Genomic DNA, 26718 nt, shown 5'->3' with positions numbered 1-26718 from the left:
GCAAAGGGAAGGAGGGAAAAGCATAAAGACAGAGGTTATAGTTCATTTTTTATTATGAGGTAAACAAGAGAAAGGCACAACATTTCAGATATAAGGCTCATATTTTGACCTTGAGAACACAACCACTGTCATCCTACTCTGTACTTTTGAAAATTTATTCAGCAGGGGTTCATTTGTTTCACACTTCTGACCGTAATTTAACTGTAAATATTTTGCTCATAATTTTGATGACTTAATTGGTAAATCTGCCTGTACAATATGTTCTCTGTAATTATTCCACTTCATACCCAGCCATAGCTGAGATCCACCCTGGTAAGCAAAGCCTGTTCTGACGTCTGAGGAACTGTGTCACGCTGCCCATATGTTCCTTATTACGAAGGAGGTCACCCAGCTTTATAGGAAATTTAAAAGGTCCATTAGAAATTGAATTTGAGTAGTTTTAATAAACAGATGTTGTGTTACATGAGGAAAAACTCCATTTTATAAAATAAAAATATATGCTGCAGCAGTATTTGTGTGCTTTGTGATGTTCAATGTATTACCACCAAATTAACACCCTTTTAACCTTTTCTTTGCAATAGCCTACAAAATACTTTTATCTCTTTTCAGACACATTTGCTGGTTGCTAAGCAAGTACAAGTTTCCTATATTGCGCTATTGTTATTAACAGTCACTGCCATAACCAATAAAAAGGAAATAACAAAAAGAAATTTTCAATAAGCTCTGAATTTTCATATTCTATTTTTCATCATGACCTGTGCTCGGGGCCAGGAGCAAAATGCCCCCCCTCACAATCCAGTAGGAGATGGTCAGTGACCTGCTGCTCCACATCTATGTGCATAAATATGTGGGGCCAGATGAGGTACAGAATCACAGAATCACAGAATATTAGGGGTTGGAAGGGACCTTGAAAGATCCTCTAGTCCAACCCCCCTGCCAGAGCAGGACGACCTAGAGTAGGTCACACAAGAATGCATCCAGGTGGATTTTGAATGTCTCCAGAGAAGGAGACTCCACAACCTCTCTGGGCAGCCTGTTCAGTGCTCTGTCACTCTCACAGTGAAAAAAGTTTTTCCATATGTTAATATGGAACCTCCTATGCTCCAGCTTGCACCTGTTGCCCCTTGTCCTGTCATGGGGCATCACTGAGAAGAGCCTGGCTCCATCCTCCTGACACTCGCCCTTTACGTATTTAGAAACATTAATGAGGTCACCCCTCAGTCTCCTCTTCTTCAAGCTACAGACACCCAGTTCCCTCAGCTTTTCATCAGAACAGATTTGTTCCACCCCCTTCATCATCTCTGTGGCTCTGTGCTGGACTCTTTCAAGCAGTTCCCTGTCCTTCTGGAACTGAGGGGCCCAGAACTGGACACACTATTCCAGATACGGTCTCACCAGGGCAGAGTAGAGGGGGAGGAGAACCTCTCTCGGCCTGCTGACCACGCCCTTTCTATACACTGCAGGATGTCATTGGGCTTCTTGACCACGAGGGCACATTGCTGGCTCATGGTCACCCTGCTGTCCACCAGGACCCCCAGGTCCCTTTCCCCTACCTACACTCCAACAGCTCAGTCGCCAACCTATACTAGTACATGGGGTTGTTCTTTCCCAGATGCAAGACTCTACACTTGCCCTTGTTGTATTTCATTAAATTTCTCCCCGCCCAGCTCTCCAGCCTGTCTGGGTCTCTCTGAATAGCATCACAGCCTTCTGGTGTGCCAGCCACTCCTCCCAATTGTGTGTCATCAGCAAACATGCTGATAGTGCACTCTGTTCTCTCGTCCAGGTCATTGATGAACATATTGACTAGTACTGGTCCCAGTACTGACTCCTGAGGGACTCCATTAGATACAGACCTCCAACCTGACTCTGTCCCATTGACCACAACTCTGTGACTTCTTTCCTTCAACCAGTTCACAATCCACCTCACTACCCGATCATCCAGACCACACTTCCTCAGTTTAGCTGTGAAGACGAGGCTGAGGAGAGACCTTATCTCTCCCTACAACTACCTGAAAGGAAGTTGTAGCAAGGTGGGGGTCAGTCTGTTCTCCCTAGTAACAAGCAATAGAACAAGGGGAGATGGCCTTAAGCTGCACCAGAGGAGGTTCAGGCTGGATATGAGGAAGAATTTCTTTACTGAAGGGGTTGTCAGGCATTGGAACAGCCTGCCCAGGGAGGTGGTGGAATCACCGTCTCTGGAGATGTTTAAGAGATAGGTAGGTATTGTACTTAGGGACACGGTTTAGTGGCATTGATAGAGCTAGGACAAAAATTGGACTCGATGGTCTTGAAGGTCTCTTCCAACCGAAACTGTTATATGATTCTATGATTCTAAAATACACTATCTGAAGTCAATGTAGAAAGCTGATCTGACTATAGGGTGCGAGATCTGTTTCTGTCACAGTAGATTACTTCAGACTGGAACACCAAACACCATTTTGGAGTTCTGTAGACTTTCCCATCCTCTCTGTACTTCCTACTGATGTTAATCAAAACTATTGTCCTATTTGCAAAGTACTTCATACCGTTTTGATTACCACTCATTTTAGCCCTTGCCATCTGTTTTATTTTATGGTTCTCTTGTGGCCATTTGAAATAATATCTCAAATGTTATTTGTGTAGTGGTCATTTTGATAAGAATAAAAATGCATAATATTTTGTGTAATGTGTAACATATTAATATACAATTAAATTCTGAGGAGTTATATTAGAGTTTGTAAGTGCTTTTTGGAGTTGGACAAGACAGAAAAGCATTTTTCTAAAATAACAAACTTTCAACTGTATGGACATTTTAGGAAGCTGAACCTGTACACCTCGAAAGCTAGTTCCTGACAGAGACTTCAGATGTCAGGAATATACTATGTTTATCTAGCTATAGAGAAACTCATAAAATTAAAAGTAGAAACATTGAGTGTAAGATTGAATGTTAGGAAGGAAAAAATCCTGATAAATTCTAGTTTAAATTCCAGTGCTGGGATCAATGAACTAACAAGCTACTACATTGGCTAATAGTAAGTCGTTATTCACTTATATTCTCATTATTATGCTATTACAATTGTGCCTTTGAGTGGAAATCTCTAGCTATTTATGTCAAATTCTTGCTACAGGAGTTCACCCAACACTTCCTTCTGTTACAGCTTTCTAAATAATTGGTTTAATAAAAACACAATGTAGAAGTGAACAGAGCACACTTCGAGGAAAGATAAAGAATGTGGAGATGGAGAAAATATGAGGGCTTGCTGTCACCAAGAATGTGAGTGGAACATTTAATTCAAGCTTTTTCACAGAGCCCTCAGCCACAGAAGAAGGAGGTAGTATAAAAACACTTTGGCAGTAGAAAGACTGGAATATTAATGCTTAGAGGGTCCTACGGCAGAAGTAATGATGATAAAAAGTTTTGTTGTTCAATATATTTGAAAAGCAACGCTGACATTGTTAAATAAGGCAAGACAAAATCTCAGTGGTGGAGTAGTTAGTTAATAAACATCTGCATTCAGCTCTGGGACAGTCAGTCTTCAAAACTGTTCTGGCACTGTCTAGTGGACCTCCTCACTAGTATTTATGAAATACAAAATTATTCTATTGTTTGGCTGAGCTCAGTAAAAATGTCAACAATTTCAATGGTGCATGAAAAAAGTGTTCAAAGCACAACTTTGTGACAATGTCTAAGAAAAGTCTTAATGAAAAAAAAAGTCTATTCTGAAGAGCCAGTTCTATCAAAAAAAAAAAAAAAAAGAAGCATTACACTTTGCCTGATACAAAATCATGGGGTGTCCATCAGAGTTAGCTAAACACAAACAACAAAACGAGCAGTCACTCCATGACAAAGATTTAAACCATGAGGCAACCTGCTGTAGAAATGTGCCCAGAAGAACAATAAGGTCCATGCTCCTCTCTATTGTTAGATCTGGTTTTTTTGCATTTTTGCTTTCTATTTAGGTGTCTGGAGCCAACCAGCTCACTCTCCCCTCCCACATCCATAAGGTTAAAAGCTGTGTGAATTTGTTCTCTCCCTCTGGAAAATGTAATCATCAGCACCCAAAGCCTTGTCATTACAGGAAAATGCAAAGCTGAGTAACCAAGTAGCTCACAATAGAAATATTTGATTAAGAGACTCATTGTTTGGTTCCAGTTCCAAAAGTTGGTGCAATATCTGGAAGCATGAGATTTCCATTGAACGAGGCATCCCTGCCTGAATCCCAGATGGCAGAGTTTGTAAGCCATGCTTCATAAAAGATTCTGTTCCTGTAAACTGAGTTCTGCCAACAAGCCTATATAACCTCTTCCTTGCAGGTACCAACCTTTGCCTCGACAAACCTCTGCACCTACAATTCGTTTCACATCATTCTGAAACAAACCCCACAGCTGAACTGGCTCCTGCTCCCACCCCAGCACAAACCGAATGACCTTTTCCTCACAGTTATTCCATGTAGTGACTTGTTGAGCTTTCTTCTTTAGTCATTTGATACTGCCTGAGGAATGAGGAATGAGGAAAGAGAGAATGTTGCTTTTGACAGCAGCTTACCAGATAAATTAAAAATAAGCAAAATTTGGCAGGCTTGCTAATGGTTGTGATTTCAAAGATATCTCTTACTTCCTGGGACACAGTAGAGAGCGTCTTTGTGAAGTGCTCAGGATGTGCATGACCCTCATCCTGACATGCATGACATTTATCCTGACGTGCGTGACTCTCACCGTTTTAAGACTTGTATTGTCTGGTCCTGAGAGAAGACTCTGAGGAGTAATTTTCCACTGCCACTTAAATGTATTCAGGCTGTTGGAAAGGAAGGCATAAGTTATTGTTCTCATTCTTTCATTTCCCTAGTAAAGAAAAATTAAAGGTGTGAGAATTAGAGCTAGGCAGCAAAAGTAGATTCTGGGATTATAATCAGCAGGAGGATGTGCCATCAGAACATAATAGAAAATGTATTTTTGTCTAGTGCTGAACTTTGGAAAATGAACTGCTGCATACAGTGTGCAAATATGCTGGGTTAGTGTTAGAGTGTCAGCTTTAGGGCACTGGCCACTTTCCAGTCTGGATAATTACAGGCTGCTTACTCAAACAAGCCTACAGTTTCACTTGCACATGGTATTCCTCTCTTCCTATCCTGAAATGAGGTACAAAGCTGCTGTGAATTCATTAATAACAGAGCACTTCAAGAGCAGACAATGGTCCTTTCTGTCATACTGTTTGCAAATTGTCTTAGAAAAATGTAGGTGTATATAAAATGAAAAGCCAGGCACAGTTAGACCCTGGCATTAGTGAACTGTTCTAGTGCCAATGACTTTAAGCAAGGTTACTTTGGTTCCTTACACTCTTTAAAAGGTCACTAATTTTACTTGCTTTTCTCTGAATTCTCTTTGTAATCCTGTTTAGGGGTGAAACAGTAATAATCTTACTCACATGTCTGTGTGATTTTGTGCTTTCAGAGTTTTGAATTTCTTCTGCCATGTATACTGGGAACTAGAGAACAAGTTCAGTTTGAGACTAAAGAAACTGTATGTTGCTGTTCACATATCTAGTAGGTATCTAAACTCTGATTATAGTTAAAAGATAACACAGTGCTCCACACTGAAGATTAATTTAACTCAGGCAAAGAGGCAGTTTGCATCTAGGACAGCAAAGCAGCTCTTGGTGCTTGGCAATTATGCCCACAGACGTCATCCAGAGAACTGTGACAGAAAGTCCAGGTTATTTATTGCTCCTTATTGTCCTCCTACACTATTCACGACCAAGTCTTATATCAGACCTGTGCACATGCAGATATACTCCTGGACTTACGGATATTGTACTAGAACAACTCTTTGATCTCCTCTGATTCCATTGCAGTAGGTCATCTACAAGCCTATAAAGTAGTTGATGAGTATGGGACTGCAGGTTAAAGGTGGCCACTGACAAACCTGAGTGTCTCTCCTTTGTTCATAAAGCATTCAGTAAAGTTCTGCCACCTCTGTCAGCACCTCTGCACTGTTTTGGTTTGATATGCATGAGGAAGAACCAGAAAATAAGAGTAGAAAGCAGAAAAGTAGACAACAAATAGAAGAATAGCAGAAAGTAGAAAGCTAATAACAAAATGGCGGTGATACTCTAACTGAGAAGTAGGAACAGAAACAGCACAGGCAGAGTGTGGCAGGAAGAGGACTGTTAAGTAAAAAGGGAGCCATGCTGCTCTAGGATGTGAGGCAAGAAGGTCACCTGTCTGCTAAGTTCACCCTTATGACTCAGTATGCCAGTGAATATGCCAGGGAATTTTTAACCCTAGAGTGCAGCAAAGACGTGCCCTGTATTGATACACATAGCTATTCCTGTAATTCCCCCCTTCAGTCTCTGCTAGTGGAAATCATGACACCGGCCTCAATACTGGCTTGTGTTTTGGATGGTGGCAAATCCCACATTCTTACGTATGTCAGAGCGGACCCTTTATTCTTCCTTTGCACTGTTGATTTCTGCCAACAAGGATAAATTCCTTCTTGTTGACTGAAAGTTTAACATTAAATCTATCACATTTCTCATCTTCTTCCAGCAGGGAACTGCTGTGCCTCCAGCCTCTGTCATCAGTACCTTGTTGGCTGTGGCTCTGGTCTCTCTGGAACCTAAGGCAGAAGGGCAATGAAGACAAAGATGTGTATAAATCATGCTGGGAAAATCAATATTCACATCCTGGCCAGCGCTTTGAATGTGTAGGTTGCCCCAAGGGATGGTGGTACCAAAAGGCAGCTTCTGCACTCATTCCTTGATGCAAAGCTCTCTGTAGCATATTTTTGTCTCAAATTTCTGTGACACTCTGGATACTTTTGGATGCACAAAATATTCTCCAATCTCATTGCCTCTTTTCCACAATGCAAAGGCTACAATCTCTTTGGATGTTAGAAAAATGTAATCACTAGGTGAGAAAATATATGTGTTTCTCCATTTTATACAAGTATTTACCCTACAAAATGAAACTGGAACTGAATAACCCTACTATGTTTGTATGGTTACATTGCACTCTTTCTGTTAAAATTCAGTTGTGCGTGCGTTTACTTTTGTGTTTCTCCAAGTACAGACAGAGCAGTTCCTCTTGAGAAAAACTCAGGGTTATAGAAACAATTTGTTGTACTGATTATCCTCTGCCAACTTAGGGGAGAGAAACCTAGGATGTGTTTACGCTATTTTGTTTTCATCAAACTCTGGGCATAAATAGAAGTCAGTATCACTGAAAGTCAATTAAAAAACAACACAGTTTGTCTGACTCAGAGATAAACTCAGAGTTTTGTTTGACTTCTTCCTAAGACAATAGTCTACTCCTACAGGCTCCCAAATGGAGCAATCAAAAATCACAACTGCAAATTCAGTAACTGGCTTCCAGAGTGAAGGCATGTGCCCCCCTGGAAAATGATCAGCATCTGGCATGATTAGAGCTTTGGTTGTTCTCTTTTATCCTGGAAATTGTAAGCAAAACAGAGAGGCATAAATTCAAGTTCTGGATATTAATCAATAAAACTACATTCTTTCAAAACACTTGTCTATTTTTGCACGTCAGTCTGGACTCAGATCTAGCCTGAGATGGACCAGCATAAAAGTCAACATTTCAAGTCAGTTTTCATGCATAACAAAGACAATTCTTTGGCAGAGTTTCCCAGACACTGCCTCTGGTTTGTAGAGAACTGTGGCAATCAGGAGGGAAAGATCTTCCTTTTGCGACCAAAACCAGACACAGCTGAATCCAGAGTATTACATGTTTACCTGACTTATTGTACATCTTTTTGTGAACTGTGGCAGAAAATGGGCTGTTTGAACCTACAATATTCCCCCAAGTCTTTCCATGGAATAGCTCTTTGCTCCTTTCTTGCTGACACAACTAATAGTTTACTGTAAATTGTTCTTGAACTACTTTATCAATTGGTTTTGCAAATAGAAGTTGTAGGGATATAAAGCTATCTCTTGGCTTTGTACCACTGTGTCAGATTAGTGCCTATAAAATCTTGTGTGGCTCTCAGTAAGAAGCAGCATCCCTGTACCATTAGAAGTAACCAACAAAACCATGAAGAGGACCTTTTTCAAGACGTTAGGAGAAGAAACTGTTCTTTGCGTTTTCCCTCATCAGTATGGTAATAAATGGCAATTACAGGCCAGGATTCAGTGCTGTCCTCTCCCCATGACCTGTTTATTTTGATGACAAATGCCTCATGAAGTTACACAACACAGAAAAAGATATATTTATTTTAATATATAAATACAGATATATATTTTACTTCCTATTGATATCCTGCAGCTAATCTGCCTGGCTTCAGTTCAGCAAAGCCCTTAAAAAGCAGGCTATTTATTTACAGTTAACTTGTTCCCTGAGACAGTTTTTGCAGCTTGCCTGTATTCACGGGTCTTATGGGTGAGCACTGAAGCCAAAGCAAGTCAAGCAACACACGTTCTCGGTATATTCACCATCTTCTCACTCAAATTAAACTTCAGCAAAGTAGACCATTGTAAATGTTTACTTCATCTCTTTAGATTTGAGTGATAATCTAACCCTCCTGACCAGAAAAAGTATGAAATTTCTGTGCCGGCCACATCTCTACCACAGCCAACAGAGGAACAGAAGTCTCTAAATATCAGACAAGCTGTTTTTTTCCTCTGGTAAGGCTACCACGTGAAGTTGCTGTGAGTGACATGTCCTATCTCTCAGAACAAAATGTGTTTCAGTTGAAAATATGCCCTGGCACCTGTGAAGGGAAATGACTGCATATTCTTTAACAGAAAAAAAAGGTGAAATCATGGCCTGAGGAATAAACTACAAGCATGAGTCTGCAAACTGCAATTTTAAAGAAAAACAAGCAAACAAACACAAAATAAAGCTTTTTTCTAAAAGACACAGCATAAAAATATTTTACAAAATTCTGTGCAAATTTTTAGTTGGCAATGGTGCCATTTAGCAGCCTGTTCCAACAGCCTAGGCAAGGCACACATCCAGGTTATTTTCTGTTTATCTGACGTGGATGTTTACCAGGGAAACTTCCTCTTTGCTTAATCATTATGATGACGAAGTTTAAGTTTCTCATGTTCAAATTTACCCCCATCCAGAAGTTGTACAATGACAAGTGATAACAGAAAACTTCTTGGCACTGTGCTATGACAGAGCTGTGCGCGCTAGATAGATCCAGGGCTGGGGACCTCCCCTGGCCCCTTTCATCCATCCCACCCAGGCTCCTCCTCTCTTTCAGTGGTCTACCTGGGACTCACTGGCACGCTGCATGGTGTTGATTTTGAACTGCCTCTATATGTACAAACTTGAACTTCATTATTAAACGGGATGCCACAAACCCTCAGAATGAATATCCCATTGTAATTTGTAATGAAAGAAGTCAAAAAGCTCTAGCTAGGCAGGTGCCAGCTTTCCAGCTGCAGTGGTAACAGGGTGACCATTCCAGTTGCCTCTGGAAATTTTCTGGAAGTTCACACAGAATCATGGAATCATAGAATCATTAAGGTTGGAAAAGACCCCTAAGACCATCAAGTCCAACCATCAACCCTACACTACCATGCCCACTAAATCATGTCCCGAAGCGCCACACCTGCATGTTTTTTGAACACCTCCAGGGATAGTGACTCCAACACTTCCCTGGACAGCCTGTTCCAATGTTTCACCACTCTTTCAGTAAAGAAATGTTTCCTACTGTCTAATCTAAACCTCCCCTGGCGCAACACAAGGCCATTTCCTCTCGTCCTATCACTAGTTACTTGGCAGAAAAAAACAACACCTACCTCACTACAACCTCCTTTCAGGTAGTTGTAGAGAGCAGTAAGGTCTCCCCTCGGTCTCCTCTTCTCCAGGCTAAACAACCCCAATTCCCTCAGCTGCTCCTCATAAGACCTGTTCTCCAGACCCTTCATCAACTTCATTGCCCTTCTCTGGACACGCTCCAGCACCTCAGTGTCTGTCTTGTGGTGAGGGATCCAAAACTGAACACAGTATTCAAGGTGTTGTCTCACTAGTGCCGAGTACAAGGAGATGATCACTTCCCTACTCCTGGCCATGCTATTTATTGCTGATACAGGCCAGGTTGTTGTTGGCCTTCTTGGCCACCTGGGCACACTGCCGGCTCATGCCCAGATGGCTGTTGACCAGCACCCCCAGCTCCTTTTCTGCCAGGCAGCTTTCCAGCCAGTCATCCCCAAGCCTGTAGCGCTGCGTGGGGTTGTTGTGACTCAAGTGCAGGACCCGGCACTTGGCCTTGTTGAACCTCATACAATTGGTCTTGGCCCATTGATCCAGCCTATCCAAGTCACTCTGCAGAGACTTCCTACCCTCGGGCAGATCAACACTCCCACACAACTTGGTGTCATCTACAAACTTACTGAGGGAGCACTCAGTCCCCTCATCCAGATCACCAATAAAGGTGTTAAACCCCAATACTGAGCCATGGGGGACACAGCTTGTGACCTGCCACCAACTGGATTGAACTCCATTTACCACAACTCTCTGTGCTCAGCCATCCAGCCAGTTTTTTACCCAGCTCAGAGTGCACCTGTCAAAGCTATGAGCTGCCAGCTTTCTTAGGAGAATGCTGCAGGAGCTGGTGTCAAAGCCTTTACTAAAATCCAGTTAGAAAACATCCACAGCCTTCCCCTTATCAGGTAGATGGGTCATCTAGTCATAGAAGGAGATCAGGTTGGTTAAGCAGGACCTGCCTTTCATGAACCCATGCTGGCTGGGCCTGAGTCCCTTGTTATCCTGCACACGACATGTGAATGCACTCAGGATGTACTGCTCCATAATCTTCCCAGTTACCAAGGTCAGGCTGACAGGCCTGTAGTTCCCCAGATCCTCCTTCTGGCCCTTCCTGTGGATGGGCATCACATTGGCAAGCCTCCAGTTGTCTGGGACCTCCCCTGTTAACCAGGACTTCTGATAAATGACGGAGAGTGGTTTGGCCAGCTCCTTCGCCAGCTCCCTGAGTACTCTCAGGTGGATCCTGTCCTGCTCCGTAGACTTGTGAATGTCCAGGTGGCGTAGCAAGTCATTAACTGCTTCCTCCTGAATTATGGGGGGTTTACTCTGCTCTGCATTCCCATCTTCCAGCTCTGGGGGCTGATTACCTTGGGGATAGCTTGTCTGACTGTTAAAGACTGAGGCAAAGAAGGCATTAAGTACCTCAGCCTTTTTCTCATTCTTGTTGGCGGCGTTCCCCTCTGCATCCAATAGAGGATGGAGATTCTTCTTGGCTTTCTTTTTGTTGTTAATGTATTTGTAAAAACATTCATTTTTTGTTGTCTCTTGTGACAGTGGCCAAATTGTTTTCTAGTTGGGCTTTTGCCTCTTTAATTTTCCCTCTGCATGACCTAATAAGATCCCTGTACTCTTCTTGAGTTGTCTGCCCCTTCTTACAAGAATGGTAAACCCTCTTTTTTTACCCAAGTCCTAGCAAAATCTCCCTGTTCAGCCAGGCTGGTCATCTTCCCTGCCAGTTCGTCTTATGGCACATGGAGACAGCCTGCTACTGCGCCTCTAAGACTTCCTCCATGAAGAACGTCCAGCCTTCCTGAACCCCTTTGCCCTTCAGGACTGTCTCCCAAGGGACTTTCTCAACCAGTGCCCTGAACAGGCCAAAGTCAGCCCTCTGGAAGTCCATGGTAGTGGCTTTGCTGACTCCCCTCCTTACTTTACCAAGAATAGAGAACTCTGTCATTTCATGGTTGCTAAGCCCAGGATGGTCTCTGACCACCACATCTCCAACCAGTCCCCTGTTTGTAAACCAGGTCAAGTGAGGCACCTCCCCTGGTAGGCTGCCTTACCAGCTGTGTCAGGAAGTTATCTTCCACACACTCCAGGAACCTCCTAGACTGTTTCCTCTCTGTGGTGTTGTATTTCCAGCAGACATTTGGTAAGTTGAAGTCTCCCACGAGGACAAGAGCTAACAATTGTGAGACTTCTTCCAGCTGCTTGTAGAATGCTTCATCTACCTCTTCATCCTGTTTGGGTGAAGTCTGTAACAGACTCTCAGCAGGATATCTGCCTCGTTGGCTTTCCCCCTCATCCTTACCCATAAGCACTCGCTCTTTTCATCACAATTGTTAAGCTCTACACAGTTGAAACACTCCATAACATACAAAGCCACCCCACTACGTCTCCTTCCTTGCCTATTCCTTCTAAATAGCTTATAGCCATTCATTGCAGCACTGGAGTCATGAAAGTCATCCCACCATGTTTCTCTGATGGTGACCAAGTCATAGCTATCCTGCTGCACAGTGGCTTCCGGCTCCTCCTGTTTGTTGCTCATGCTGCGTGCATTGGTGTAGATGCACTTGAGCTGAGCTATCGATTTCACCGCCAACATTGGCATGCCAGCCAATACCAGCACTAAGGCCCAAATTCAAATCCCATTGAAAACAGTGGGTACTTTTAGATCCTTTTAAGTAGAGTTCAGTTCTCACCCATATCTGCAACTCCTTCAATCCTTGAAAAGAAGCATAAGAGAGAGTTCAAATACTGATAACTTACATCTGCATGTAGGAGAAACTGCAGGGAAAAAATCTGTGTGTTGTGGTGTTTAAAATCATATTCATTATAGGCTTTTGGAAATGGCTATACAATTTCATTTATTTTTAATTCTGGTAGCATCTTGGTGAACTTTCTTTGGAGCAGCGAAAAAACTGCAAATATATTCCTCTCTTTTTGCCTCGAATATGGGAGTGCCCTGTGGATAGAAGCAAAAGTAGATCTGAGCCAACAACGCAGATGAGGCAGGCCAAACCCTCACCACTTGATAGCTGTTTAGCCTGATATATCTTTTCTAGGCAGGAGCTGGTCTTTATTCATGAGGAACTATAAGCATGCCAGTCCTGTAATTTTCCTCAAAAAATCTGTTGGTAGAACAAAGGGAAGGCAAGAACTGTAAACAGGGGTGTGGGAGTAAAGATCCTGTTATAGCAATATAGAGACCAGAAAGTAAAATTAGCTTTAATTATGGAGACATCTTAAAAAGTATATTTTTTTGGGGGGATTTTTTTTTTTTTTTTAACTAGAATGTGGTGTATTTTAAATTCATGTTTCTCACTGCCGTTCAAAATGAAGATTTACCTACTTAAAAGGCAGTTTTGACACTGAAACCTCTCATTACACCTAAAGTTAAATAAAGCTCTGTGTCTAAGATGATACAAAACAGATCTCCTCTTGGAGTTCCAAAAATTAAGAATTTTTCACTGCATGGTGTGAAAAAGAAGGTTCTCTTAACTATACATCCCCAAGTATTTCTGTAGCCCTCATCACTCCATAAATTTTTGCCTGATCAATGTAAAATTTGTTGGAGATCTTGAGTAAGTGTTTCATAACATAATGACATGTAATAAATGTTACATCACTGCAACAGATTTTTATTAAATGCCGAATTTGTATGTCAATCATTCTGGTGCAACAATGTTTAAATCAAATAATGTAATTTAAAACAGAGTAACAAAAGACACACATCTCTAATTGGGCAAAGGAAACTGACACAGCTGACATGAGAAACTTAAGAAAGAGGTTCTTACCCAGAGCAATTCCCCAAAGATTAAAATGCCAATAGGCAGACTTTACATTCTCAACGTATTTACAGCTATTTTCCTTGTGTTTCACTGATCTAATGCCTTTGCCTTTTAATTAGCCTTCCTAGAAAAAATGTCATGTTCTGAGAGACTGAGCACAGAAAATATAGGGGGTGACTAAGTCTGGTATATACTAGCACACACAACAGGGAATGGGCTGGATGACAAATGCAGAAGTATTTAATTTAGTGTTTTAAAGTAATAAATAGTTCAATTAATGTCAGTATTTAATTCTCAAATACATTGTGCTTTAACTTTCTTTAAGTGAGAAGCAGAGCAGGCTTCAAACACACATCCAAGTCATTCATATATAAAAAACCATGCCTACAGAAATGCAAGAAGCTATGAATTTAATCTGTATAAGCACTGACTGCAGTTCTTTATGTACAAAGTTTATATGTGTCAGCAGGTAAATCATCTCAGATGTATTCACTGTCTGGCAACCACACACTTTAGGAAAATGTATGTACACATTGTACATGCTTAACTTTGAAACTGAGTATCAGTCATAGATATTTGCTTCCCAGGAAAAGCAAGCTGTGCCCAACCTCAAATTAGGTACATGTGAAAAGAAATTCCCTGAATATACAATGTTCTTTTAGCTCTCGTGTCTGGATTCAGTCTGTCTAATTTTAGGTTCTTAGCTAAGAGCTGAGTGCAGATTCCAGCTGGCCCAGACTCCCTGGTCAGCGCAGAGCTGGACACCCTTATTTATCTGATGTGACATGACCTCTCTGAAGCTGATGGCAAAACTCCAGTATTCCTTCTCCATATTTAAAACCAAAACACAATATATGATATCCTGGCAAAATCACTGGGAATTTTACTCTTGACCTAGGTGATGTTAGAATTTAACTCGGGCTCTCCTAGGAGCACTGGGATATAGGATCTGGCTGTGTGGTTTGACTCATTACCATGCATGTCTATATGGGTGGGCAGCGTCCTCCTGACAGTGGCCAACACAGGATCATAGGATAACCCAGGTGGGAAGGGAGGTAGGGAGGTCTCCAGCACAGCCTTCTGTTCAAGCAGGAGCAGCTCTGAGTTCAGACCAAGCTGCTTAGAGCTGTACCCTGTCAGGGCTTGGAAACCTCCACAGATGGAGCCAGCACAGCCTCCCTGGACAACCCACACCCCTGCCCAGCTGTCCTTAGGGGTAAAGCGTCTCCTTATCTCCAGTCTGAACTTCTCTTTTTTCAACATCTGCCCATAGTTTCATCTCTTCCCACCACGCACTGCTGTGAAGGGCCTGGCTCCAACCCCTCAGTCCCTTCCCTGTAGGTGTTGGGGGCCGCTGTCAGCCCCCCCTTCGCCTCCACCCACCCAAGCCATCTCTCCTCCATGCTGAACAAGCCCAGCACCTGCAGCCTCTCCTCACAGGGCAAGTTCTCCAGCCCTAAAAACCTTGGGGACCCTCCATTCAACTGCTCCAGTTTATCAGTGTCTTTCCTGTCTTGGTAGCCCAAAACTGGTATGGCCTAACAAGTGCTGACTTCTAAGAAACTGAAAGCCAGGCAAGGGTGCTATAATATAAGAAAAGGAACAAATTTTTGTCTGGTCCATTATGTTGATAAATCCATGTTTGAAATCATCTCTTGAATTTTCAATTTGTCCTGTCAAAAATATTTTAAATTTATCAGACTAGCAGTCTACACAGTATTGTATCATAACAATCAATAATCGTATTTTAAACAGTCAGCATTTTTCTGCATGACTACTGCAAAACCACATAGTAAATTCTATGGAGATGTCTTAGAATATCTCTAAGTAAATATTAGGTGGTGGTTTACAAATAAAATGTCTATGCTTTGCATTTTGAAGTCATAAACCTACTGCACTGGGAAATCTTGAAAGTTTTGCGCTACTGTGAAATAGTAGTTTATTGTCAGCACAAGAAACAATGATATATCCACTTTTAGCAGAAAAACCTTTTCTGAAGATAATTCTAACTGAAGATCATAAACCATATCAATCCTGAACTGGTACCCACCACTGTGGAATACACATGCTTTCATACAAACGTACAATTTCAGCCTCACAACCTGTAACTGAGACAGACAGAATTATTATTCTATTTCAGCGAGGGCAAAGATTAAAGACATTATTTCTCTGATCCTGTTTCCAGCTAATTCATAGAGTAAATTAAGATTTCATTCAAATAATGATGATGGAAATAGATTCTTAAAGACTTCTTCAATGAGGTAAACAGAATTGGGAACCAGCAAATCCTGTCCTATCCCATATCTGCAAAAGAGTTGTCTTTTTGCTTCATGTCATTTCATTTGGGTTACCCTCCCGCAGAGGAACTCCAGTTCACAGTTTATAGCATAAATATGTAGTGGCAAACCAGTTAAATTTGATGAAGAAGTGTGAACATATTGTCATGGTCTGCCCACTCACATTCAACATCGTTTGCAGATTTGTAAATCCTCTTTTGCTGGAAGTGTTTCTTGTCTATTCATTGCTTTATGTGCTTACCCTGCAAGGCAAAGAAGTACTCATAGAAAGAATAATCCTAGGAATGACAGAGTTAAAATGCATTGATTTTTTTTTTTTTTTTGACTTTTCATCTCTAATTCTCAGAATGGCAAAGATGCTGATAAATGGGCAGCTATAGATGACATTTTTTCACCTGTCCATTTAAGTATGTGTCTGAGTCTGATATATATTTGTCTGTGGTTTGGTTTTTTTTCAGCGAAAGGTAACACTGATAAGAATGAGGTTAAGAGATCACGAAACAAAAATTTTCTCTGCACAGAATATGAAATGTGCAAGGGTAGTTGACTCTTTTTGACTGTGTTGCTTAGCCTTGGATTGGGAGAATGATACATGGTAATTCAGCACCTTTTCTTTTTCTCTTGAAGTTGCTGGGAGATTTCTTGCTGACTTTTGACTGTTGTTACTGTCTTCAGATGCAGCAAGCAGCACAGATGCTGAGCTGTGAAGCAAAAATCCCATATGTTCAGGACTGAGTCACACTGGTGGAAATGGAGAGCTGCATCAGTCCATCTTGTGAAGATATTTTCTTATTCTCCAGATGCATATGATCAGTAGGTACACTGATAGCCCTCAAAGCCGTCATTGTAACAATTATCATTATCAGTGGTGCAACATAGATACCTGTGAATCAAGTATGAAACCCACAGATTTCCCTAAAGACAGCAAACAGACACCAGCTTTTCACAGCCTCTAGCACTGATGGACACAGGACAAAAATAAATGAGAGGCCTGGGAGGGACAATGCAATCACCAGGAAGGGTCTGCTATGGTCACAGGTGATCAATTATCTTCTGAAGATGTCACAGCACATCCATTCCACACTTGTCACTACATTTTATAAATCACAAAATCATCTTAACTCCTTTACATAAGCTTTTGACTTAAAGTACAAAATTCCAGAGTACCAGTTGTATTGGGAAGAGACCAGTGAGATCCTAGGCATGGTGAAAATGCCTAAAATACCAACCATTCACACGTTATGAAGACAAGCTTCACTTACTGTCCCCCAAACTGAACACAGGGAAAATTTCTTCTTGGCTCCTTGATTTATTGACTTGTTTAACAGTGAACATGTGGAAAATTACTATTCTAGCCCCCAGTACATCACGTCATGATGTATGTACTTCTACAGACCCAAATGTGATGATATTTTGGATGGCATTTCTTTTATTTGCAGATTCTGTGGACTCACCTCTAGGACCAGAAGATTTTGAATGCATGTGATTCATTCAGGTCTTATGTGCCCATATTTACACCACTGAATTTTTATTTGCAAGACCTACAGTTTTATTTGTATTTTACTTGTAAAATAAAGCTACGATTCAGCAGTCACAAATCTACATGTTGGTAAAATCAAGAGAGATTTATGGTCTCCTGGAGGACTCTCTCTTCTCTCCAGGACATAATCTGTCTTAGTTCTGATTTTCCTTCCTTTTCTACCCCGAGTTCAGAAGGTTCTTGTTTATTTTCAAAAGCACATTTTTGCAAAGGTGAGTGGTCTCCTAAGGCACAGATGGATATATGAATATTTAGTAAATGTGATAGAAGCCAGGAACAAACATGGTGCAGAAAAATTGCCTTTTAAATTTAGTGTTAGTTTTCCATGGGAAACAGTGGAGTTTACAGTCATTATTCAGATGTATGCACAAAATATAAAAGAGGAAATGGTTAATTGTCTGTAGCTCTACACTTCCGTTTTTCAAGCTCGTGATTTTCTATCCCCACATCATATGATATGTCTTATCTTACAGCTCAGCTTGTTGAAAACTTGTTTTGAAGTCTTCCATGAAAACAAGGTGGAATGAGATGTAAACTCCTTTAGCAAATTAACAATTTGAATGTAGTACTTTAAAATCTCCGATACTGCCAACAGTACATTTTCCTATAATGTTTAGTTTCCATCTGCATTTCTCCTTTAACAGAACAGTTCATCTGTCCTTACAGAGTTTAAAAAAAAAAAAAACAACCAAACAACAAAATACCAATGATACTTCTGATACTTCTTGATTTGCAGGTATGCAGGCACACTTCATTAACTTCAATAACTAGTGAATCTTAGTCAGAGTTGCTATCACTAACTGTGACAGCACCTGGTAGCCCAGAATTTTTTCTAATGGGACAAATATAATTATGCAAAAGTGCAATAGATGTAGGAGGAGCATTCTTTTAGTAGAAGCATTAAGCAATGTAACAGGTACTTATGAGTGCTATTAAAAATCTCTGCCAAATTTTGGTTGCTTAAGAAAAGAAAGTTCAAGACCGTAGAAAAACAATATGGCTCTACTGTTAAACTGACTTCTCATTTGCTGTATATATCTTCCACATCAGCAACCCTTCAGCCTGTCATCTCTGAAAAGCCATCTGTGTTGTGCTTTATCTTAGCCAATGCTATGTTGACCCTCATAATCATGCCTTCATTTCCTTTCAGCTCTATTGTTGTAGCCTCATCATTTGTTAATTTGATGAATTAATTTACTTGAGTTAAAAGCACCTATTCCAGCCTCAGGCTGCTAGTGGTTTCCTTTGGGTTAATGCAATGTATAAAGCATGAATGTTACCAGCCTTCCAAGTATCAGTTCACTGAACTCAGATTTGTTCCTTCAAAAGCATGATGTTTACTTCTTCATTTCCTACCAAAAAAAAAAGAAAAAAGATATAACCTCATTCATGAACTATATTGGTTTCCTTTCACCCTCTACTAGATCAGTTTAACTCTTAGAAGCTAACCAACCTGAGGAACTATTTCATAGTTACGATTTCACAGCCAAAAAGAGTCATTGTTCTGGCACAGGTCCTTTCATCCTTGCTCTTTATGCTAGCTGACAAAAAGCCAGCATTGTCTGTTTCTTAAACTCCACCACTAAGATGTGCCGAAGGCAACCTATCTTCTTGGACAGTTTTCTATGCTTTTTTTATGGAGTAGCACCAAAGAGGTAGAGTAGGGGTTTTTAGCTGCAAACTATTGCTTTCATACTTACTTATTTCAGCATCTAGCTCAAGCTTGACATTTCCAGGGAGTTAATCTTTCTTTTCAAACTGGCCCTTTCCAGTTCCCTAGCTCCTCCCTAAAGTTGCTTCCCCAGTTCTAACAACTGGGTTTATTTTCCCAGTTTTCTACATCAAGATAGCTCTTAGCACTGAAATGGCTAAAACCCTACTTTCATATCTTTCAAAAACCAGTGCTCTCCCTGGTCTACGGCTGTGACAGAAGCGTACACATGCTCTTGAGTAAAACAGCATCCCACTCCCTGAGTCACAAAATTTCCCTGAACTCAATCATTCTTTCTGAAAGCTCTTCTGTATCTTTTTGCCTTCTTACCCTGCATACAGTCCTTATTTGCAGATACCAATTGTATTCATATATGTAGGTTTCCAAGGTCTGTCTTTATGTAGGATGCGATGATTCATGGTCCACAGACCTTGAACAGTTCACACAGCAGTCAGCACTTCGGTGTTCTGTAGGAAAATGTTGGAATGCCTTGTTCTAGGTATTATTGCTTGGTTTTTTAGCTTATTATTGTGAAAAGATATCAAAACACCTTGTAAAAAAATGTTGTAGGATTTTTTTTTTCCCCGTAAGACTGAATGTAGTATTTGAAACTAAAAAAGGAGTCCCTCTGTTTGGATGTGATCCACACTATGGAAATGGAGAAGCCCAGTTTTATACAAAACTGTCTTGGATGCATTATATATAGTTACCTCCAAAAGAAAAAACTGAAAGAGACTGTCAAATTCTGTATCCTGTGAGAAAAGATCTCACAATTTATTTGAATTTACAGTGTACCAAAACCTTTGTGTTTTCTTGAAGCTGCAGCTCAGTGGACAGGGTTCTTGCGCTGCGGATGTGTGCACAGATGTAACAGCGAGGCAAGTTAATACCCAGAAAGCTTTCCTGAGCTGCATCACCATCCTGACAGCAGTCTTGATGTAGGCACAGACTGAACAGCTCTACAAAACCTACCTGAGTACAGAGTTCCTTCCTTTGTGGCTTTTTGTAAAGGAAGAACCACAGGAAACTTCTTCAGTCCCAGCCCCCTACTTTCTTCCTTTGCAGACTGGCAAATGCAGATATTCAAATTCAAATCCTTCATAAATTTCAAATGAGCTTTCCAAATCTATTGCATTTTTCTTTTTTCAGTCTCTTTTGTTTTTCAACTAGAGGATTTTGCTACTCTGTTTTTGGAATACTCAATGAAAAAACACAGAGAAAGGCAGAGGAGTTGAAAGCAGAAACAATCCACAATGTGTATTAACAGGCAGAACCTGGATAAATACAGATTGATTCTCAAATATTTTATTAACCAGTGTTTAATCTGGCCTGTGAAATATTCACTTTCCCTGATAAGTACTTAGTGATGTGGGTAGAAGTTTATGCAGGTCTAAAAAACTGATCTTGAACAAAGTTGTTCTTCATCACATTTTTTTTGAATACTTGCAAAAAGCATGGCTTTATAATTCAACTTCCTTATTTATTTGAGCGTGCCAAATTAGGGACATATTTTGACAACATGGTGTTTTACATCTCATATCATGAATATCCCTAATGCAGTCACTGGAATTTCTTCCAGAATACAGTGTTGAATGTTAATACATCTACTGCAGTGTGAATCTTCCCAGCATGAATCTATGAAATTCATCTTCCATTGTTATTTTTTTTCTTAATAGAACACAATTGTTGGGAAAACACATGGAAGTGGTGGCAATTGGGAAAAAAAAAAAATACAATGAATATTCACAGTGGTTTATTAACGTTATTTACTTACTGTAGATACTTCATGCACTTTTTTTAAGATCACAGTATCTTAAAAGGATGCAGGTGCTGGGTTAGAATTTCATATGGTACAAATAGGCATAACTCCATTACATACCTGTATCAGACTATATTGGGGGGGGGGGCAAGTGAATGTGTAATTATATGTAGATAAGCAACTTTTTCACATAGATTACATGGAGCTAAAGAACAGAATCATTTAACAGAACATAGAAAAGAGAAAAAATCTGGAAAAAATTTAAAACATTTAAAAGTAAAGTAATTGCTCTCCAATCATTGTAAAAGTGCTAGTTTTATTTTACTTCTCTTATCAAGCCTTTCCATTCTTATGCATGTGTGTTCTTTTATTAACAAACCCCCGAAGCTTCACAGCTGCTACAAACCCATGTCACTACAACAACAAAAACCTAGCAAGTAACACAGAAGAATTCCCAAATGTTTTGCTTACCCTCACAAATATAATACGTCACCACTGAAAGACAGCTGCTTACAGATAAGGAACCTGGCAACTTTTTGTCAAAATCCAACAACGTACAATGGTTTAGGATAGGATATTGGAGATTCTTTCATCAGGCAGAAATTCTAAAGGAAGTTTAATTTCCCAAGGTAAAATCTCATCGCTGTGTTTTAAATGCTTATTCTTATATAAAGAACTATGGGATTTTTAACATCCTCAAGTTTCAAGAGCATGATAGTATATTCAGTAAGCAAATGATCATACTTTGGTGCTTGCTGAAGCAAAATGCCACTGTATGGTCACCTCCACCACACTCTGAGAAGACCTCCATCCAAGTATTGCTTAGCTGGTGAAATCTAACAAAGTATTGCACAAAATTATTTTTGAGATATACATGGAAGGCCAAACACTGAATTTAGTTTCCTGTGTGGAAAGGGTATTCTATCCAGAAAAACAGAATTATTCCTCCTAATCTTCCCTGGTTTAGGGCAGAACTTCCACTCTGTTATCAGAAAGGATTTCTTCAGGATAACTTCATAAAAACTGAAGTATTGTTGAGAGCAAAACCCTCTAGTCTACAGGGGTCATTAACAGCAATGAGACAGATAGGTAGACAGAAGTCATTGAAGCAATTAATATGAAAGGAAATAAATCAATTAAAGGGAAGCAACCGTAGAAGGCACTTCACTGGACACTTTTATCTAAATCAGTGTGACTTATGAATCGGCTTTCAAACTCTGTAAAACATAGAGCTTTCCCATTACCAGTCAGACATTTCATGTTTCTCAGCTGCCCAGTGAAAGAAAGAACATTATTATATTTTTAGCCCCCAATATTTATTTGCAGTCTTGATTTAAAATTTCTAGATGGGGAAATTAAGCTAACATCACTTGTATATGCATGGATGGAGGGGGGGGGGGATGTGTGTGGATGTGGGTCTGCATGTCCATACACTCGTGTGCCTAGCCAAGGAGTACTAACCTGTTGGCCAGTGGTGACCAAATATGTTGGAAGAGTAGCTCTCTCTTTAAAAAGTTTTAGGAAAAGAAAAGAGGTTGCTAGTGGAGAGGAGAGCTTTCCCTTTAGGAAATAAAACTCTGCTGTTGCTTGAGAGGTTGTTTTTCATAGTGAGCTTTAAGGGCAAAACAAGATTCAGAGAAAACCCACAAGAACTGGCTGTGATTTTGGAAATGGGCACACAGTGAGAGAATAAGGAAATTCAGATGGTACAGCTTTTCAAAGAGAAGGAGATGACTGGCTCATGATCACTCATGTACATTATACCTCATGTAATTTTAGGGGCCTAAAAGGTGGCCTCCAATTCAGCTGCCCATGTTTTCTTCCTAGCTAACAGAGGGGGAAGAGTTCTGCTTATCCAGTCTTAGTTCAGGTGTCTAAGACTGATCAAACAAACTGCGTATGTCTTTTCACAAGCTAGAAAAGGAGACTATGCAACTTTTAACTATAAGTCCAACTTTTAGAGAACAAAGATTGGGAGAGGGTAGGTGAGTTCCATACTTGGTTCTTAAAGAAGAAAATCCTTGATCACTGTTTCACCCAACATGGCAAAATTGACAAATCTACTCCAATAAAGCTAAAAAATGGCAAAATTGGAAATGCACTGCAGTTGATTTAGTTAGTTAACACCTGGGAGAGACTCCTGAGGCTCACGGTGAATTTCCCGTGAGCTGGAGTAGCCTATATATTTTTTTTCTTAAAGGCATGTTGTGTTTCTGTCGGAAGCTATAGCTCAGTTCCAAGCTATTTAGCTCAAGGTAGGAACTATTACGTGAAATCTACAGCTACATTGTATGATAAGTCACTCAAAATGAGCCAACATGACTTTTGGGCAAATCATTAGTTATTATAGTAATTATTTTTGCAGAAATAGTAGTGCGGTTAGTCTGAATCTACATGTTTTGAAAAAAATTTTTCTCAGGTTTAATAAACTGTCAAGATGACAGAGCTGCAGACTGAAGCATTAGGTCAGTATTTTTCTTCTTATGATACCAGAATTCATCCAGTTTGAAAGTGGCTACTTTTTGTGTAGAGTTCTTCCTGCTGCTCCCCATCCCAGCAAAGGGGAGGGTAAGAAACTTTCTGAGTGCTGACAAACCTCACCTAAGCCAACGAGGTGTGGATAGCCTGGAAAGCTGCATCCTGGGCACATACCTGTAATATGTCAGGGAGGAGGGAAAATGTTGAGCAATGATTGCAAGGGCAAATCTGGAAAGAAGAAAAAAAAACAAATGTGACATTCTGTTTGCATTTAGTTATCAGAATTTGCTTTGTAGAACTAAGGTGGCAAATATAAACACATGACTATGTATCTAGCCAGAGCTTTCATTCATTCAGGAGCAGCTCTGCAGCACTATCCCATATCAGAGGTATAACATGTTTTGCTTCTAATAGTTTCTTAACAACAGCCAAGTGAAGAAATTTAGAATTAACAACTACCTCACCACACATGCAACCACCTCAGGGTGCCCCTTTTGAGTCTTTGGGCTGTGATACAGATGTTTTATATAGTTGCTATAAATTGTTAAAGGCAAATGCAAAATAATTTGAAGTACAATATTGCTGCAAAGGAAATGAAGGTTAATGTCTTACATAATGCCTCACGTTCGATATGTTTCACACACAGTACGCTTTATGCAGACTTTATCATCTCTGGTTAAGGGTTACTTCTCATGTGATTAGTGTAAATTTCTATTTGTGAAATGAAAAACAGATTTTCTCTGTCAGAATTTTTAGGCAGATTTTTTTTCCTTACTGATTGTTATTCTGCATCCTCAGTGAATTTAAAATATGCTTTTTTGTTTAATTCCGTCTCCTGCTTCTCTCTCTTAGACTTACATGCATGTGTTGCTAAGACATTTTTTATGAATGCTGCTGGCCCTGGACAGCTTCAGTTTCATTATAGGCTTATGAAAACCCTAAGAAAATGCATTAAAAAGTAATTTTCTTTTTCAAACTCCTTTTCTTACTCATTTTCTTTGAAAAATCAGCTTTTATTTAGGAAGCAGTAGTAATCACAGCTATTTTACTTCCACTCTCATCAGCACAGTTCTGAAAGGTGTGGAGTTGGCAAATACTGCATGACTCAGCCTGATATCTCTATCACACTCCTAAATAACAATAGACTGATCTGAGGGAAGTGTCATTACAGAGAACAGCGAAAATCAGGCCGAACAATAGAAAGAAAAGAAGGAGAGGAGAAAATAGAAAATCCTTTGAAACAGGCAGCACTCTCCCTGCCTCACTTCCATTTAGTTTTGTTGATCTATAGGACTGTGTAAGTGGAGGACTGATAAGGACTACCACTTTCCCAGGGAAAGAGCTGAGCTTTTTTCTCCTTTGAAACAAATACAGAAAGTTTTTTTTTAAAAAAAAAAAAAAAAAAAATCCACCAATATTAGTGGATCTTTAACTACACTTCTCAAAATCAATCACATAGTTGAGGGCCCAAGGACAGCATCACTTTGGAGTCAGAATGCAGATAGATCAAACATGTTTGCTATTATACTCAAAATGAAGTTTTGACAACTTCTCACTTTTTTTGGTAGTAGTAAGAGGAAGGGTTGGTACTGCTGAGCCCAGAGAAACAAGATGACCTCTCTAAACAATTCCCACCCTCTAGCAAGGTCCTGTAAAGGACAGTTAGATTTGCAGTTATCCTCCATTTAGCGCTTGCCTTCTGGATATTCCCCCAGTACAGTCTCTAGCTCCAAAAGAGCCTGAGACCTGCCCAGGAGGTGGAGCCAATTGCACTGCTCAAGCTCACAGCCTACAGGGTTTGCAAATGACGTTTTACAGGGAGACCGAGGAACAAAATTTTCTCATTAAATGCAAAGTGATGATGCCTTTGAGCACGTCGTCACATAATATGAGAACTGTGCATTTCCCTTTTTCCCACCCACATCCTAATACCCCTGAGAGAAGAGGAGCAGAAGGCTGTGGTGAAGGGGTTATAATAATATCTATTGTCTTGCTATGACCTGAAGCTTGGTTTTGATAATACCTTTTGCCTTGCTATGGCCTGCAGCTTGAATAGGACCTCCTGAGGTTCTCTGTCTCCAAAGTCCCTGCTCTGCTCCATTCCAACCTGTCCAAATGGCACCTATTAGATTTGAAAACCAAACATTTTAGCCTCATCAATTCTAAAGTAAATTATCACATTTGCTATTTAAAATATCTACGGAGATTATGCGGCTGATACTGATGAATGATCTTTCACAAGGCTTAGGGATCTCTGAACACAGGATCCTATTCAGATTTTGATGAAGGTTGCATCTTCTGACCATGCAAACAGCTTTTAAAATTCACACTTGTTTCAAGGGAAGGAGCATTGCATGGTCATGTAGCTTTTTAAAGCTGGAAGGACCATAAGATATTATAATGGCATAACACTATCCACAGACATTTTTACTCAACAGGCACTACACCAAGATCAACTTCTACTTAACCAAAGCATTACTTGCCAGAAAGGTCTTTACTCTTGAGGAAGATGGTTTTTCTAGTGATAATTCTTTCCATTTTACATCGTCCTTTTAAAACGGACACACAGGAAAATTTCTAACCAAACTATCACAGAATCATAGAATCATTCAGTAAAGAAATTTTTCCTAATATCCAGTCTAAATCTCCCCTGGACCAACTTGAGGCCATTACCTCTTGTCCTGTCATTAGTTACCTGGGAGAAGAGACCAACACCGGCCTCACTACATCTTCCTTTTGGGTAGTTCTAGAGAGCAATAAGGTCTTCTCTCAGCCTGCTCTTCACTAGGCTAAACAATCCCAGTTCCCTCAGGCAATCCTCATAAGACATGTTTTCCAGACTCCTCACCAACTTTGTTGCCCTTTTCGGGACCCAGTCCAGGACCTCAACATCTTTCCTATACTGTGGCGCCCAAAACTAGACACAGTACTCAAGGTGTGGTCTCACCAGTGCTGAGTACAGGAGTATGATCACTTCCCTACTCCTGCTGGTCACACTAATTCTGATACAGGCCAGGAAGCTGTTGGCCTCCTTGGCCACCTGGGCACACTGCTGGCCTGTGTTCAGCCGGCTGACGACCAGCACCCCCAGGTACTTTTCTGCCGGGCAGCTTTCCAGCCACTCATCCCCAAGCCTGTAGCACTGCATGGGGTTGTTGTGACCAAAGTGCAGAACCCGGCAATTGGACTTGTTAAACTTCATACAATTGACCTCAGCCCATCGATCCAGCCTGTCCAGATCCCTCTGCACAGCCTCTCTACCCTCAAGCAGATCAACACTCCCGCTTAATTTCGTGTCACCTGCAAACTTGCTGAGGGTGCACTCGATCCCCTCATCCAGGTCATAGATAAAGATATTAAACAAGACCGGCCCCAATACTGAGCCCTGGGGAATACCGCTTGTGACTGTCGCCAACTGAATTTAACTCCATT

The sequence above is a fragment of the Leptosomus discolor genome, chromosome 5, assembly GCF_034619465.1.
Source record: "Leptosomus discolor isolate bLepDis1 chromosome 5, bLepDis1.hap2, whole genome shotgun sequence".
NCBI classification, from domain to species: domain Eukaryota; kingdom Metazoa; phylum Chordata; class Aves; order Leptosomiformes; family Leptosomidae; genus Leptosomus; species Leptosomus discolor.
This window is presented reverse-complemented; position numbering follows the sequence as displayed.